We start from the raw sequence: 16987 nt of genomic DNA, 5'->3' as shown, positions 1-16987 counted from the left end.
TACTAAAGCTCAAAACACACATTGCACCTCACACAATAATAGTGGGAGACTTCAACACCCCACTCTCATCAATGGACAGATCATGGAAACAGAAATTAAACAGTGATGTCGACAGACTAAGAGAAGTCATGAGCCAAATGGACTTAACGGATATTTATAGAACATTCTATCCTAAAGCAAAAGGATATACCTTCTTCTCAGCTCCTCATGGTACTTTCTCCAAAATTGACCATATAATTGGTCAAAAAACGGCCTCAACAGGTACAGAAAGATAGAGATAATCTCATGCGTGCTATCGGACCACCACGGCCTAAAACTGGTCTTCAATAACAATAAGGGAAGAATGCCCACATATACGTGGAAATTGAACAATGCTCTACTCAATGATAACCTGGTCAAGGAAGAAATAAAGAAAGAAATTAAAAACTTTTTAGAATTTAATGAAAATGAAGATACAACATACCCAAACTTATGGGACACAATGAAAGCTGTGCTAAGAGGAAAACTCATAGCGCTGAGTGCCTGCAGAAAGAAACAGGAAAGAGCATATGTCAGCAGCTTGACAGCACACCTAAAAGCTCTAGAACAAAAAGAAGCAAATACACCCAGGAGGAGTAGAAGGCAGGAAATAATCAAACTCAGAGCTGAAATCAACCAAGTAGAAACAAAAAGGACCATAGAAAGAATCAACAGAACCAAAAGTTGGTTCTTTGAGAAAATCAACAAGATAGATAAACCCTTAGCCAGACTAACGAGAGGACACAGAGAGTGTGTCCAAATTAACAAAATTAGAAATGAAAAGGGAGACATAACTACAGATTCAGAGGAAATTCAAAAATCATCAGATCTTACTATAAAAACCTATATTCAACAAAATTTGAAAATCTTCAGGAAATGGACAATTTCCTAGACAGATACCAGGTATCGAAGTTAAATCAGGAACAGATAAACCAGATAAACAACCCCATAACTCCTAAGGAAATAGAAGCAGTCATTAAAGGTCTTCCAACCAAAAAGAGCCCAGGTCCAGACGGGTTTAGTGCAGAATTCTATCAAACCTTCATAGAAGACCTCATACCAATATTATCCAAACTATTCCACAAAATTGAAACAGATGGAGCACTACCGAATTCCTTCTACGAAGCCACAATTACTCTTATACCTAAACCACACAAAGACACAACAAAGAAAGAGAACTTCAGACCAATTTCCCTTATGAATATCGACGCAAAAATACTCAATAAAATTCTGGCAAACCGAATTCAAGAGCACATCAAAACAATCATCCACCATGATCAAGTAGGCTTCATCCCAGGCATGCAAGGATGGTTTAATATACGGAAAACCATCAACGTGATCCATTATATAAACAAACTGAAAGAACAAAACCACATGATCATTTCATTAGATGCTGAAAAAGCTTTTGACAAAATTCAACACCCCTTCATGATAAAAGTCCTGGAAAGAATAGGAATTCAAGGCCCATACCTAAACATAGTAAAAGCCATATACAGCAAACCAGTTGCTAACATTAAACTAAATGGAGAGAAACTTGAAGCAATCCCACTAAAATCAGGGACTAGACAAGGCTGCCCACTCTCTCCCTACTTATTCAATATAGTTCTTGAAGTTCTAGCCAGAGCAATCAGACAACAAAAGGAGGTCAAGGGGATACAGATTGGAAAAGAAGAAGTCAAAATATCACTATTTGCAGATGATATGATAGTATATTTAAGTGATCCCAAAAGTTCCACCAGAGAACTACTAAAGCTGATAAACAACTTCAGCAAAGTGGCTGGGTATAAAATTAACTCAAATAAATCAGTTGCCTTCCTCTATACAAAAGAGAAACAAGCCGAGAAAGAAAGTAGGGAAACGACACCCTTCATAATAGACCCAAATAATATAAAGTACCTCGGTGTGACTTTAACCAAGCAAGTAAAAGATCTGTACAATAAGAACTTCAAGACACTGAGGAAAGAAATTGAAGAAGACCTCAGAAGATGGAAAGATCTCCCATGCTCATGGATTGGCAGGATTAATATAGTAAAAATGGCCATTTTACCAAAAGCAATCTACAGATTCAATGCAATCCCCATCAAAATACCAATCCAATTCTTCAAAGAGTTAGACAGAACAATTTGCAAATTCATCTGGAATAACAAAAAACCCAGGATAGCTAAAGCTATCCTCAACAATAAAAGGACTTCAGGGGGAATCACTATCCCTGAACTCAAGCAGTATTACAGAGCAATAGTGATAAAAACTGCATGGTATTGGTACAGAGTCAGACAGATAGACCAATGGAATAGAATTGAAGACCCAGAAATGAACCCACACACCTATGGTCACTTGATTTTTGACAAAGGAGCCAAAACCATCCAATGGAAAAAAGATAGCATTTTCAGCAAATGGTGCTGGTTCAACTGGAGGGCAACATGTAGAAGAATGCAGATCGATCCATGCTTATCACCCTGTACAAAGCTTAAGTCCAAGTGGATCAAGGACCTCCACATCAAACCAGACACACTCAAACTAATGGAAGAAAAACTAGGGAAGCATCTGGAACACATGGGCACTGGAAAAAATTTCCTTAACAAAACACCAATGGCTTATGCTCTAAGATCAAGAATCGACAAATGGGATCTCATAAAACTGCAAAGCTTCTGTAAGGCAAAGGACACGGTGGTTAGGACAAAACGGCAACCAACAGATTGGGAAAAGATCTTTACCAATCCTACAACAGATAGAGGCCTTATATCCAAAATATACAAAGAACTCAAGAAGTTAGACCGCAGGGAAACAAATAACCCTATTAAAAAATGGGGTTCAGAGCTAAACAAAGAATTCACAGCTGAGGAATGCCGAATGGCTGAGAAACACCTAAAGAAATGTTCAACATCTTTAGTCATAAGGGAAATGCAAATCAAAACAACCCTGAGATTTCACCTCACACCAGTGAGAATGGCTAAGATCAAAAACTCAGGTGACAGCAGATGCTGGCGAGGATGTGGAGAAAGAGGAACACTCCTCCATTGTTGGTGGGATTGCAGACTGGTAAAACCATTCTGGAAATCAGTCTGTAGGTTCCTCAGAAAATTGGACATTGAACTGCCTGAGGATCCAGCTATACCTCTCTTGGGCATATACCCAAAAGATGCCTCAACATATAAAAGAGACACGTGCTCCACTATGTTCATCGCAGCCTTATTTATAATAGCCAGAAAATGGAAAGAACCCAGATGCCCTTCAACAGAGGAATGGATACAGAAAATGTGGTACATCTACACAATGGAATATTACTCAGCTATCAAAAACAACGAGTTTATGAAATTCGTAGGCAAATGGTTGGAACTGGAAAATATCATCCTGAGTGAGCTAACCCAATCACAGAAAGACATACATGGTATGCACTCATTGATAAGTGGCTATTAGCCCAAATGCTTGAATTACCCTAGATCCCTAGAACAAAGGAAACTCAAGACGGATGATCAAAATGTGAATGCTTCACTCCTTCTTTAAATGAGGAAAAAGAATACCCTTGGCTGGGAAGGGAGAGGCAAAGATTAAAACAGAGACTGAAGGAACACCCATTCAGAGCCTGCCCCACAGGTGGCCCATACATATACAGCCACCCAATTGGACAAGATGGATGAAGCAAAGAAGTGCAGACCGACAGGAGCCGGATGTAGATCGCTCCTGAGAGACACAGCCAGAATACAGCAAATACAGAGGCGAATGCCAGCAGCAAACCACTGAACTGAGAATAGGTCCCCCGTTGAAGGAATCAGAGAAAGAACTGGAAGAGCTTGAAGGGGCTCGAGACCCCAAAAGTACAACAATGTCAAGCAACCAGAGCTTCCAGGTTCTAAGCCACTACCTAAAGACTATATATGGACTGACCCTGGACTCTGACCCCATAGGTAGCAATGAATATCCTAGTAAGAGCACCAGTGGAAGGGGAAGCCCTGGGTCCTGCTAAGACTGAACCCCCAGTGAACTAGACTATGGGAGGAGGGCGGCAATGGGGGGAGGGTTGGGAGGGAAAACCCATAAGGAAGGGGAGGGGGGAGGGGGTTGTTTGCCCGGAAATGGGAAAGGGAATAACACTTGAAATGTATATAAGAAATACTCAAGTTAATAAAAAAAAAAAGAAATACTCAAGTTAATAAAAAAAATGGGGTTCAGAGATAAACAAAGAATTCACAGCTGAGGAATGCCGAATGGCTGAGAAACACCTAAAGAAATGTTCAACATCTTTATTCATAAAGGAAATGCAAATCAAAACAACCCTGAGATTTCACCTCACACCAGTGAGAATGGCTAAGATCAAAAACTCAGGTGACAGCAAATGCTGGTGAGGATGCGGAGAAAGAGGAACACTCCTCCATTGTTGGTGGGATTGCAGACTGGTACAACCATTCTGGAAATCAGTCTGTAGGTTCCTCAGAAAATTGGACATTGAACTGCCTGAGGATCCAGCTATACCTCTCTTGGGCATATACTCAAATGATGCCCCAACATATAAAAAAGAGAGACACAGCCAGAATACAGCAAATACAGAGGCGAATGCCAGCAGCAAACCACTGAACTGAGAATAGGACCCCCGTTGAAGGAATCAGAGAAAGAACTGGAAGAGCTTGAAGGAGCTCGAGACCCCATATGTACAACAATGCCAAGCAACCAGAGCTTCCAGGGACTAAACCACTACCTAAAGACTATACATGGACTGACCCTGGACTCTGACCTCATAGGTAGCAATGAATATCCTAGTAAGAGCACCAGTGGAAGGGGAAGCCCTGGGTCCTGCTAAGACTGAACCCCCAGTGAACTAGACGGGAGGGGGGAGGGCGGCAATGGGGGGAGGGTTGGGAGGGGAACACCCATAAGGACGGGGAGGAGGGAGGGGGATGTTTGCCCGGATACCGGGAAAGGGAATAACACTCGAAATGTATATAAGAAATACTCAAGTTAATAAAAAAAAAATAAAATGTAAAAAAAAAAAAACATAATCAAAGCAGTATATGGGAAGCCAATGGTCAACATGACACTAAATGTAGAGAAAGTGAAATAAGGGACAAGAGAAGCCTCCCCGCTCTCTCCCTATTTATTTAATATAGTATTTGAAGTTCTATCCAGAGCAATAAGATGACTAAAGGAGTTTACATGGATACAAACTGGAGAAGAAGTCAATGTATCACTATTTGCAGATGATATGATAGTAAACATAAGAAAACTGAAAAACACCTTCAGCAAAGCAGCTGAATATAAAGTTAGCTCATAATAATCAATATCCCTCATGGTTCAAGAAAGAAATTAAAAACAGTTTATAATAATCATTAACATTGTAAAATATCTCTGTGTAACTCTAAACAAGCAAGTGAATTAACTGTATGAGAAGAACTGCAATTCCCTGAAGAAAGAAACTGATATGGAAAGATTTCCCATGGTCATGAGCAGTAGTATTAACAAATTGAAAATGACCTTCTGATGAAAAGCAATTTACAGATTCAATGCAATCCCCATCAAAATTCCAACACTATTTTTATGGACATTGAAAGCACAATTCTAAGCTTCATACAGATAAACAAAAACCCAGAATAGATAAAACAATCCTTAACAATAAAAAAGCTTCCAGAACTATCACTATCCCTGACTTCAAGATATACTACAGAACAATAATATTAAAAACTGTATCTTATTGATATAGGAATAGATCAAAGGATCAATGAAATTGAATGGAAGACCTTGAAATAATCCCACAAACCAATGGACACTTAATTTTTGACAAAAAAGGCAAGGATATACAGGAACAAAAGAAGGCATCTTCATCAAGTGGCGCTGCTCTAACTGGATATCTGCATGTAGAAGAATTCAAATGCATTCATACCTATCATCCTGCACAAAATTTGAGTCTGAGTGGACCAAAGAACTCAACATAAAAACAGATACAGTGAATCACATGAAAGAAAAAGTAGCAAATATGTTCAACACACTGGTACAGGAAACAACTTCCTGAAGAGAATATAAATGGCTCAGCCTCTAAGATTAACAATTAAGAAATGGAACCTCATGAAACTACAAAGAGGTAAGTAGGTGAGAAAAAAATGAGTAGGGTAATTGAGGTGTTCAGAATCAAGTGTGGGGAGGGGCAGGACAACTTTCCAGATCGGTATGATTATGAATATAAATCTAAAATTTACCAGGATGGGTAGTTTTGGGCCGGGGTATCTTGAGAATGAGACTGAGACCTGGGATAAGGGAGGCACCCCAGGATCAATGGGGGTGACCTTATCTGCAACTCACAACATTGGGTTTCTGGAACATAAAGAGGCCACCTCTTATAACAATGCAGGAACTCCAGTGAAGCTATAGTCACACCAACACATTCACAAAATGTTTGAACAGTTTTTCTTTTTTCCTGTCTACCAGAAATGCATGGAAGGGGGGATAGAGCAGATATTAAGGCAATGGCAAAACATTAACTGCCCCAACTAGAGATCCATCCCATGAGCAACTACTAATCCCTGACATTATTAATGATACTATGTTAGGCTTTCAGACAGAAGTATGTTGCCCTCTATGAGACTCTACCCAGAAGCTGACTTGGTCAGATACAGACACCCACAGAGAGAACTGAAATGAGCTCAGGGCCTCTTATGGGAAAGTTGCGGGAAGGTTTGAGGGTCCAAAATGGGATTTGAGGTTCAATAAACGGTCAACACAGTCAGCTAACTTGGGCCATTGAGACTTTCAGATTCTGAACTACCAACCAATTGGCATAAACAGGATGATACTGTCCCCTCCCCCTCATATATAGCAGAGTGTAGCTCTGACATTAGTATAGATACCATAGTGTTAACTTCCAATTATATCAGAGATATCATCCTAGATCCAGAGGGCAGATAAGGTCATGCATATAAACCTATTCTCAATTGGCAGGATGGATAATTGACATCATAAGCAAATCTGATGTCAAGTGCTCGCTTCGGCAGCACATATACTAAAATTGGAAGGATACAGAGAAGATTAGCATGGCCCCTGCACAAGGATGACACGCAAATTCGTGAAGCGTTCCATATTTTTACAAAGGATAATAAATGGTAAAGCCCAACATAAGGAGGCAAGCTACACCCTAGAAAAAGCAAGAAACTAATCGTCTTGGCAACAAAACAAAGAGAAGAAAAGCACACAAACATAACCTCACATCCAAATATGAATATAACAGGAAGCAACAATCACTACTCCTTAATATCTCTCAACATTAATGGTCTCAACTCCCCAATAAAAAGACATAGATTAACAAACTGGATACGCAATGAAGACCCTGCATTCTGCTGCCTACAGAAAACACACCTCAGAGACAAAGACAGACACTACCTCAGAGTGAAAGGCTGGAAATCAACTTTCCAAGCAAATAGAAGAAGTAAGCTGGAGTAGCCATTCTAATATCAAAAAAAATCAATTTTCAACTAAAAGTCATTGAAAAAGATAGGGAAGGACACTTCATATTCATCAAAGGAAACATCCACCAAGATGAACTCGCAATCCTACATATCTATGCTCCAAATACAAGGGCACCTACATACATAAAAGATACATTACTAAAGCTCAAAGCACACATTGAACCTCACAAAATAATAGGAGGAGATTTCAACACTCCACTCTCATAAATGGACAGATCATGGAAACAGAAAATAAACAGAGACATAGGCACACTAAGAGAAGTCATGAACCAAATGGATTTAACAGATATTTATGGAACATTCTATCCTAAAGCAAAAGGATATACATTCTTCTCAGCTCCTCATGGTACTTTCTCCAAAATGGACCATATAATTGGTCATAAAACAGGCCTCGAAAGATACAGAAAGATAAAAATAATCCCATGCGTGCTATCAGACCACCACAAGCTAAAGCTGGTCTTCAATAACAATAAGGGAAGAATGCCCACATATACATGGAAGTTGAACAATGCTCTATTCAACGATAACCTGGTCAAGGAAGAAATAAAGAAAGAAATTAAAGACTTTTTAGAATTTAATGACAATGAAGGTACAACATACCCAAACTTATGGGACACAATGAAAGCTGTGCTAAGAGGAAAACTCATAGCTCTGACTGCCTGCAGAAAGAAACAGGAGAGAGCATATGTCACCAACTTGACAGCACACCTAAAAGCTTTAGAACAAAGAAGCAAATACATCCAGGAGGAGTAGAAGACAGGAAATAATCAAAATCAGAGCTGAAATCAGCCAAGTAGAAACAAAAAGGACCATAGAAAGAATCAACAGAACTAAAAGTTGGTTCTTTGAGAAAATCAACAAGATAGATAAACCCTTAGCCAGACTAACGGGAGGACACAGAGAGTGTTTCCAAATTAACAAAATCAGGAATGAAAAGGGAGACATAACTACAGATTCAGAGGAAATTCAAAATATCATCAGATCTTACTATAAAAGCCTATATTCAACAAAACTTGAAAATCTGCAGGAAATGGACAATTTCCTAGACAGATACCAGGTACCAAAGTTAAATCAGGAACACATAAACCAGTTAAACAACCCCATAACTCCTAAGGAAATAGAAGCAGTCATTAAAGGTCTCCCAACTAAAAAGAGCCCAGGTCCAGACGGGTTTAGTGCAGAATTCTATCAGATCTTCATAGAAGACCTCATACCAATACTATCGAAACTATTCCACAAAATTGAAACAGATGGAGCACTACCAAATTCCTTCTATGAAGCCACAATTACTCTTATACCTAAACCACACAAAGACCCAACAAAGAAAGAGAACTACCAAATTCCTTCTATGAAGCCACAATTACTCTTATAGCTAAACCACACAAAGACCCAACAAAGAAAGAGAACTTCAGACCAATTTCCCTTATGAATATCGACGCAAAAATACTCAATAAAATTCTGGCAAACCGAATCCAAGAGCACATCAAAACAATCATCCACCATGATCAAGTAGGCTTCATCCCAGGCATGCAGGGATGGTTTAATATACAAAAAACCATGAGCGTGATCCATTATATAAACAAACTGAAAGAACAAAACCACATGATCATTTCATTAGATGCTGAAAAAGCTTTTGACAAAATTCAACACCCCTTCATGATAAAAGTCCTGGGAAGAAGAGGAATTCAAAGTCCATACCTAAACATAGTAAAAGCCATATACATGAAACCAGTTGCTAACATTAAACTAAATGGAGAGAAACTTGAAGCAATCCCACTAAAATCAGGGACTAAACAAGGCTGCCCACTCTCTCTCTACTTATTCAATATAGTTCTTGAAGTCCTAGCCAGAGCAATCAGACAACAAAAGGAAATCAAGGGGATACAGATTGGTAAAGAAGTCAAAATGTCACTATTTGCAGATGATATGATAGTATATTTAAGTGATCCCAAAAGTTCCACCAGAGAATTACTAAAGCTGATAAACAACTTCAGCAAAGTGACTGTGTATAAAATTAACTCAAATAAATCAGTAGCCTTCCTCTACACAAAAGAGAAACAAGCCAAGAAAGAAATTAGGGAAACGACACCCTTCATAATAGACCCAAACAATATAAAGTATCTCGGTGTGACTTTAACCAAGCAAGTAAAAGATCTGTACAATAAGAACTTCAAGACTCTGAAGAAAGAAATTGAAGAAGACCTCAGAAGATGGAAAGATCTCCCATGCTCATGGATTGGCAGGATTAATATAGTAAAAATGGCCATTTTACCAAAAGTGATCTACAGATTCAATGCAATCCCCATCAAAATACCAATCCAATTCTTCAAAGATTTAGACAGAATAATTTGCAAATTCATCTGGAATAACAAAAAACCCAGGATAGCTAAAACTATTCTCAACAATAAAAGGACTTCAGGGGGAATCACTATCCCTGAACTCAAGCAATATTACAGAGCAATAGTGATAAAAACTGCATGGTATTGGTACAGAGACAGACAGACAGACCAATGGAACAGAATTGAAGACCCAGAAATGAACCCACACACCTATAGGCACCTGATTTTTTACAAAGGAGCCAAAATCATCCAATGGAAAAAAGATAGCATTTTCAGCAAATGGTGCTGGTTCAACTGGACGTCAACATGTAGAAGAATGCAAATCGATCCATGCTTATCACCCTGTACAAAGCTTAAGTCCAAGTGGATCAAAGACCTCCACATCAAACCAGATACACTCAAACTAATAGAAGAAAAACTAGGGCAGCATCTCGAACACATGGGCACTGGAAAAAAATTTCCTGAACAAAACACCAATGGCTTATGCTCTAAGATCAAGAATCGACAAATGGGATCTCATAAAACTGCAAAGCTTCTGTAAGGCAAAGGACACTGTGGTTAGGACAAAATGGCAACCAACAGATTGGGAAAAGATCTTTACCAATCCTACAACAGATATAGGGCTTATATCCAAAATATACAAAGAGCTCAAGAAGTTAGACTGCAGGGAGACAAATAACCCTATTAAAAAATGGGGTTCAGAACTAAACAAAGAATTCACAGCTGAGGAATGCCGAATGGCTGAGAAACACCTAAAGAAATGTTCAACATCTTTAGTCATAAGGGAAATGCAAATCAAAACAACCCTGAGATTTCATCTCACACCAGTGAGAATGGCTAAGATCAAAAACTCAGGTGACAACAAATGCTGGCGAGGATGTGGAGAAAGAGGAACACTCCTCCATTGTTGATGGGATTGAAGACTGATACAACCATTCTGGAAATCAGTCTGGAGGTTCCTCAGAAAATTGGACATTGAACTACCTGAGGACCCAGCTATACCTCTCTTGGGTCCAACATATGCCCCAACATATAAAAAAGACACGTGCTCCACTATGTTCATAGTAGCCTTATTTATAATAGCCAGAAGCTGGAAAGAATCCAGATGCCCTTCAACAGAGGAATGGATACAGAAAATGTGGTACATCGACACAATGGAATATTACTCAGCTATCAAAAACAATGCCTTTATGAAATTCATAGACAAATGGTTGGAACTGGAAAATATCATCCTGAGTGAGGTAATCCAATCACAGCAAAACACACATGGTATGCACTCATTGATAAGTTACTATTAGCCCAAATGCTTGAATTACCGTAGATGCATAGAACACAGGAAACTCAAGACGGATGATCAAAATGTGAATGCTTCACTCCTTCTTTAACAGGGGAACAAGAATACCCTTGGCAGGGAATAGAGAGGCAAAGATTAAAACAGAGACAGAACGAACACCCATTCAGAGCCTGCCCCACATGTGGCCCATGCATATACAGCCACCCAATTAGACAAGATGGATGAAGCAAAGAAGTGCAGGCCGACAGGAGCCGGATGTAGATCTCTCCTGAGAGACACAGTCAGAATATAGCAAATACAAAGGCGAATGCCAGCAGCAAACCACTAAACTGAGAATAGGACCCCCATTGAAGGAATCAGAGAAAGAACCGGAAGAGCTTGAAGGGGCTCGAGACCCCTTATGAACAACAATGCCAAGCAACTAGAGTTTCCAGGGACTAAGCCACTACCTAAAGACTATACATGAACTGACCCTGGACTCTGACCTCATAGGTAGCAATGAATATCCTAGTAAGATCACCAGTGGAAGGGGAATCCCTTGGTCCTGCTAAGACTGAACCCCCAGTGAACATGATTGTTGGGGGGAGGGCGGCAATAGGGGGAGGGTGGGGAGGGGAACACCCATAAAGAAGGGGAGGGGGAGGGATTAGGGGATTTTGCCCGGAAACCGGGAAAGGGAATAACATTCGAAATGTAAATAAGGTGTTTATCGGAAGTCCCACACAGGCGGATCCCGGACCGCAGCAGCTCTCTGCTCCCAAACCCCGTGGGAGAGAGACCTCACCGCCTGATCAGGTGGGCACTCCTGAGGCTGCAGAGCGGAGGAGACCACCAACACTGCCCACCCCTGCCCACATCCCTGGCCCAAGAGGCAACTGTATAAGGCCTCTGGGTTCCCGTAGGGGAGGGCCCGGGAGCGGCAGGACCCCTGCGCCTGAGACACTGCCGGAACCTGAAGGAAACAGACCGGATAAACAGTTCTCTGCACCCAAATCCCGAGGGAGGGAGAGCTGAACCTTCAGAGAGGCGGGCACGCCTGGGAAACCAGAAGAGACTGCACTCTGTGCACATCCAGGCGCCAGAGGAAAACACCAAACGCCATCTGGAACCCTGGTGCACGGAGGCTCCCGGAAAGAGCGGCGCATATCTTCCCGGTTGCTGCCACAGCGGAGAGGACTTAGGCAGTACCCCACGAGCAAACTTGAGCCTTGGAACTGCAGGTAGGACCAACTTTTCCCTTGCAAGAAACCTGCCTGGTGAACTCAGGACACACAGAGGCAAAATTCCTCTAAGGCCGGGCACTTCCTGTGTTTATCGGAAGTCCCACACAGGCGGATCCCGGACCGCAGCAGCTCTCTGCTCCCAAACCCCGTGGGAGAGAGACCTCACCGCCTGATCAGGTGGGCACTCCTGAGGCTGCACAGCGGAGGAGACCACCAACACTGCCCACCCCTGCCCACATCCCTGGCCCAAGAGGCAACTGTATAAGGCCTCTGGGTTCCCGTAGGGGAGGGCCCGGGAGCGGCAGGACCCCTGCGCCTGAGACACTGCCGGAACCTGAAGGAAACAGACCGGATAAACAGTTCTCTGCACCCAAATCCCGTAGGAGGGAGAGCTGAACCTTCAGAGAGGCGGGCACGCCTGGGAAACCAGAAGAGACTGCACTCTGTGCACATCCAGGCGCCAGAGGAAAACACCAAACGTCATCTGAAACCCTGGTGCACGGAGGCTCCCGGAAGGAGCAGCACAGATTTTCCCGGTTGCTGCCACAGCAGAGAGGACTTAGGCAGTACCCCACGAGCAAACTTGAGTCTTGGAACCACAGGTAGGACCAATTTTTCCCCTGCAAGAAACCTGCCTGGTGAACTCAAGACACAGGCCCACAGGAACAGCTGAAGACCTGTAGAGAGGAAAAACTACACGCCCGAAAGCAGAACACTCTGTCCCCATAACTGGCTGAAAGAAAACAGGAAAACAGGTCTACAGCACTCCTGACACACAGGTTATAGGACAGTCTAGCCACAGTCAGAAATAGCAGAACAAAGTAACACTAGAGATAATCTGATGGCGAGAGGCAAGCACAGGAACCCAAGCAACAGAAACCAAGACTACATGGCATCATCGGAGCCCAATTCTCCCACCAAAGCAAACACGGAATATCCAAACACACCAGAAAAGCAAGACCTAGTTTCAAAATCATATTTGATCATGATGCTGGAGGACTTCAAGAAAGACATAAAGAACTCCCTTAGAGAACAAGTAGAAGCCTACAGAGAGGAATCGCAAAAATCCCTAAAAGAATTCCAGGAAAACACAATCAAACAGTTGAAGGAATTAAAAATGGAAATAGAAGCAATCAAGAAAGAACACATGGAAACAACCCTGGACATAGAAAATCAAAAGAAAAGACAAGGAGCTGTAGATACAAGCTTCACCAACAGAATTCAAGAGATGGAAGAGAGAATCTCAGGAGCAGAAGATTCCATAGAAATCATTGACTCAACTGTCAAAGATAATGTAAAGCGGAAAAAGCTACTGGTCCAAAACATACAGGAAATCCAGGACTCAATGAGAAGATCAAACCTAAGGATAATAGGTATAGAAGAGAGTGAAGACTCCCAGCTCAAAGGACCAGTAAATATCTTCAACAAAATCATAGAAGAAAACTTCGCTAACCTAAAAAAAGAGATACCCATAGGCATACAAGAAGCCTACAGAACTCCAAATAGATTGGACCAGAAAAGAAACACCTCCCGTCACATAATTGTCAAAACACCAAACGCACAAAATAAAGAAAGAATATTAAAAGCAGTAAGGGAAAAAGGTCAAATAACATATAAAGGGAGACCTATCAGAATCACACCAGACTTTTCGCCAGAAACTATGAAGGCCAGAAGATCCTGGACAGATGTCATACAGACCCTAAGAGAACACAAATGCGAGCCCAGGTTACTGTATCCTGCAAAACTCTCAATTAACATAGATGGAGAAACCAAGATATTCCATGACAAAACCAAATTTACACAATATCTTTCTACAAATCCAGCACTACAAAGGATAATAAAGGGTAAAGCCCAACATAAGGAGGCAAGCTATACCCTAGAAGCAAGAAACTAATCATCTTGGCAACAAAACAAAGAGAATGAAAGCACACAATCATAACCTCACTTCCAAATATGAATATAACGGGAAGCAATAATCACTATTCCTTAATATCTCTCAATATCAATGGCCTCAACTCCCCAATAAAAAGACATAGATTAACAAACTGGATACGCAACAAGGACCCTGCATTCTGCTGCCTACAGGAAACACACCTCAGAGACAAAGACAGACATTACCTCAGAGTGAAAGGCTGGAAAACAATTTTCCAAGCAAATGGTCAGAAGAAGAAAGCTGGAGTAGCCATTCTAATATCAAATAAAATCAATTTTCAACTAAAAGTCATCAAAAAAGATAAGGAAGGACACTTCGTATTCATCAAAGGAAAAATCCACCAAGATGAAGTCTCAATCCTAAATATCTATGCCCCAAATACAAGGGCACCTACATATGTAAAAGAAACCTTACTAAAGCTCAAAACACACATTGCACCTCACACAATAATAGTGGGAGATTTCAACACCCTACTCTCATCAATGGACAGATCATGGAAACAGAAATTAAACAGAGATGTAGACAGACTAAGAGAAGTCATGAGCCAAATGGACTTAACGGATATTTATAGAACATTCTATCCTAAAGCAAAAGGATATACCTTCTTCTCAGCTCCTCATGGTACTTTCTCCAAAATTGACCATATAATTGGTCAAAAAACGGGCCTCAACAGGTACAGAAAGATAGAAATAATCCCATGCGTGCTATCGGACCACCACGGCCTAAAACTGGTCTTCAATAACAATAAGGGAAGAATGCCCACATATACGTGGAAATTGAACAATGCTCTACTCAATGATAACCTGGTCAAGGAAGAAATAAAGAAAGAAATTAAAAACTTTTTAGAATTTAATGAAAATGAAGGTACAACATACCCAAACTTATGGGACACAATGAAAGCTGTGCTAAGAGGAAAACTCATAGCGCTGAGTGCCTGCAGAAAGAAACAGGAAAGAGCATATGTCAGCAGCTTGACAGCACACCTAAAAGCTCTAGAACAAAAAGAAGCAAATACACCCAGGAGGAGTAGAAGACAGGAAATAATCAAACTCAGAGCTGAAATCAACCAAGTAGAAACAAAAAGGACCATAGAAAGAATCAACAGAACTAAAAGTTGGTTCTTTGAGAAAATCAACAAGATAGATAAACCCTTAGCCAGACTAACGAGAGGACACAGAGAGTGCGTCCAAATTAACAAAATCAGAAATGAAAAGGGAGACATAACTACAGATTCAGAGGAAATTCAAAAAATCATCAGATCTTACTATAAAAACCTATATTCAACAAAACTTGAAAATCTTCAGGAAATGGACAATTTCCTAGACAGATACCAGGTATCGAAGTTAAATCAGGAACAGATAAACCAGTTAAACAACCCCATAACTCCTAAGGAAATAGAAGCAGTCATTAAAGGTCTCCCAACCAAAAAGAGCCCAGGTCCAGACGGGTTTAGTGCAGAATTCTATCAAACCTTCATAGAAGACCTTATACCAATATTATCCAAACTATTCCACAAAATTGAAACAGATGGAGCCCTACCAAATTCCTTCTATGAAGCCACAATTACTCTTATACCTAAACCACACAAAGACCCAACTAAGAAAGAGAACTTCAGACCAATTTCCCTTATGAATATCGACGCAAAAATACTCAATAAAATTCTGGCAAACCGAATTCAAGAGCACATCAAAACAATCATCCACCATGATCAAGTAGGCTTCATCCCAGGCATGCAGGGATGGTTTAATATAAGGAAAACCATCAACGTGATCCATCATATAAACAAACTGAAAGAACAGAACCACATGATCATTTCATTAGATGCTGAGAAAGCATTTGACAAAATTCAACACCCCTTCATGATAAAAGTCCTGGAAAGAATAGGTATTCAAGGCCCATACCTAAACATAGTAAAAGCCATATACAGCAAACCAGTTGCTAACATTAAACTAAATGGAAAGAAACTTGAAGCAATCCCACTAAAATCAGGGACTAGACAAGGCTGCCCACTCTCTCCCTACTTATTCAATATAGTTCTTGAAGTTCTAGCCAGAGCAATCAGACAACAAAAGGAGATCAAAGGGATACAGATCGGAAAAGAAGAGGTCAAAATATCACTATTTGCAGACGACATGATAGTATATTTAAGTGATCCCAAAAGTTCCACCAGAGAACTACTAAAGCTGATAAACAACTTCAGCAAAGTGGCTGGGTATAAAATTAACTCAAATAAATCAGTTGCCTTCCTCTATACAAAAGAGAAACAAGCCGAGAAAGAAATTAGGGAAACGACACCCTTCATAATAGACCCAAATAATATAAAGTACCTCGGTGTGACTTTAACCAAGCAAGTAAAAGATCTGTACAATAAGAACTTCAAGACACTGAGGAAAGAAATTGAAGAAGACCTCAGAAGATGGAAAGATCTCCCATGCTCATGGATTGGCAGGATTAATATAGTAAAAACGGCCATTTTACCAAAAGCAATCTACAGATTCAATGCAATCCCCATCAAAATACCAATCCAATTCTTCAAAGAGTTAGACAGAACAATTTTCAAATTCATCTGGAATAACAAAAAACCCAGGATAGCTAAAGCTATCCTCAACAATAAGAGGACTTCAGGGGGAATCACTATCCCTGAACTCAAGCAGTATTACAGAGCAATAGTGATAAAAACTGCATGGTATTGGTACAGAGACAGACAGATAGACCAATGGAATAGAATTGAA

At 40.6% G+C, this 16987-nt stretch overlaps 1 non-coding gene and 1 pseudogene across 1 annotated transcript; one reads left to right on the top strand and one right to left on the bottom strand.

The window, feature by feature from the left end:
- Window positions 1–16987, bottom strand: part of Zfp91-ps2 (zinc finger protein 91, pseudogene 2) — a 130000-nt pseudogene that overhangs the window by 96753 nt on the left and 16260 nt on the right.
- On the top strand, window positions 6980–7086 carry LOC120098427 (U6 spliceosomal RNA). Its single transcript, XR_005496588.1, has one exon. It is a non-coding gene; the product is annotated as a U6 spliceosomal RNA (small nuclear RNA).

This window comes from Rattus norvegicus, chromosome 18 (assembly GCF_036323735.1).
Source record: "Rattus norvegicus strain BN/NHsdMcwi chromosome 18, GRCr8, whole genome shotgun sequence".
NCBI classification, from domain to species: domain Eukaryota; kingdom Metazoa; phylum Chordata; class Mammalia; order Rodentia; family Muridae; genus Rattus; species Rattus norvegicus.
This window is presented reverse-complemented; position numbering and strand designations above follow the sequence as displayed.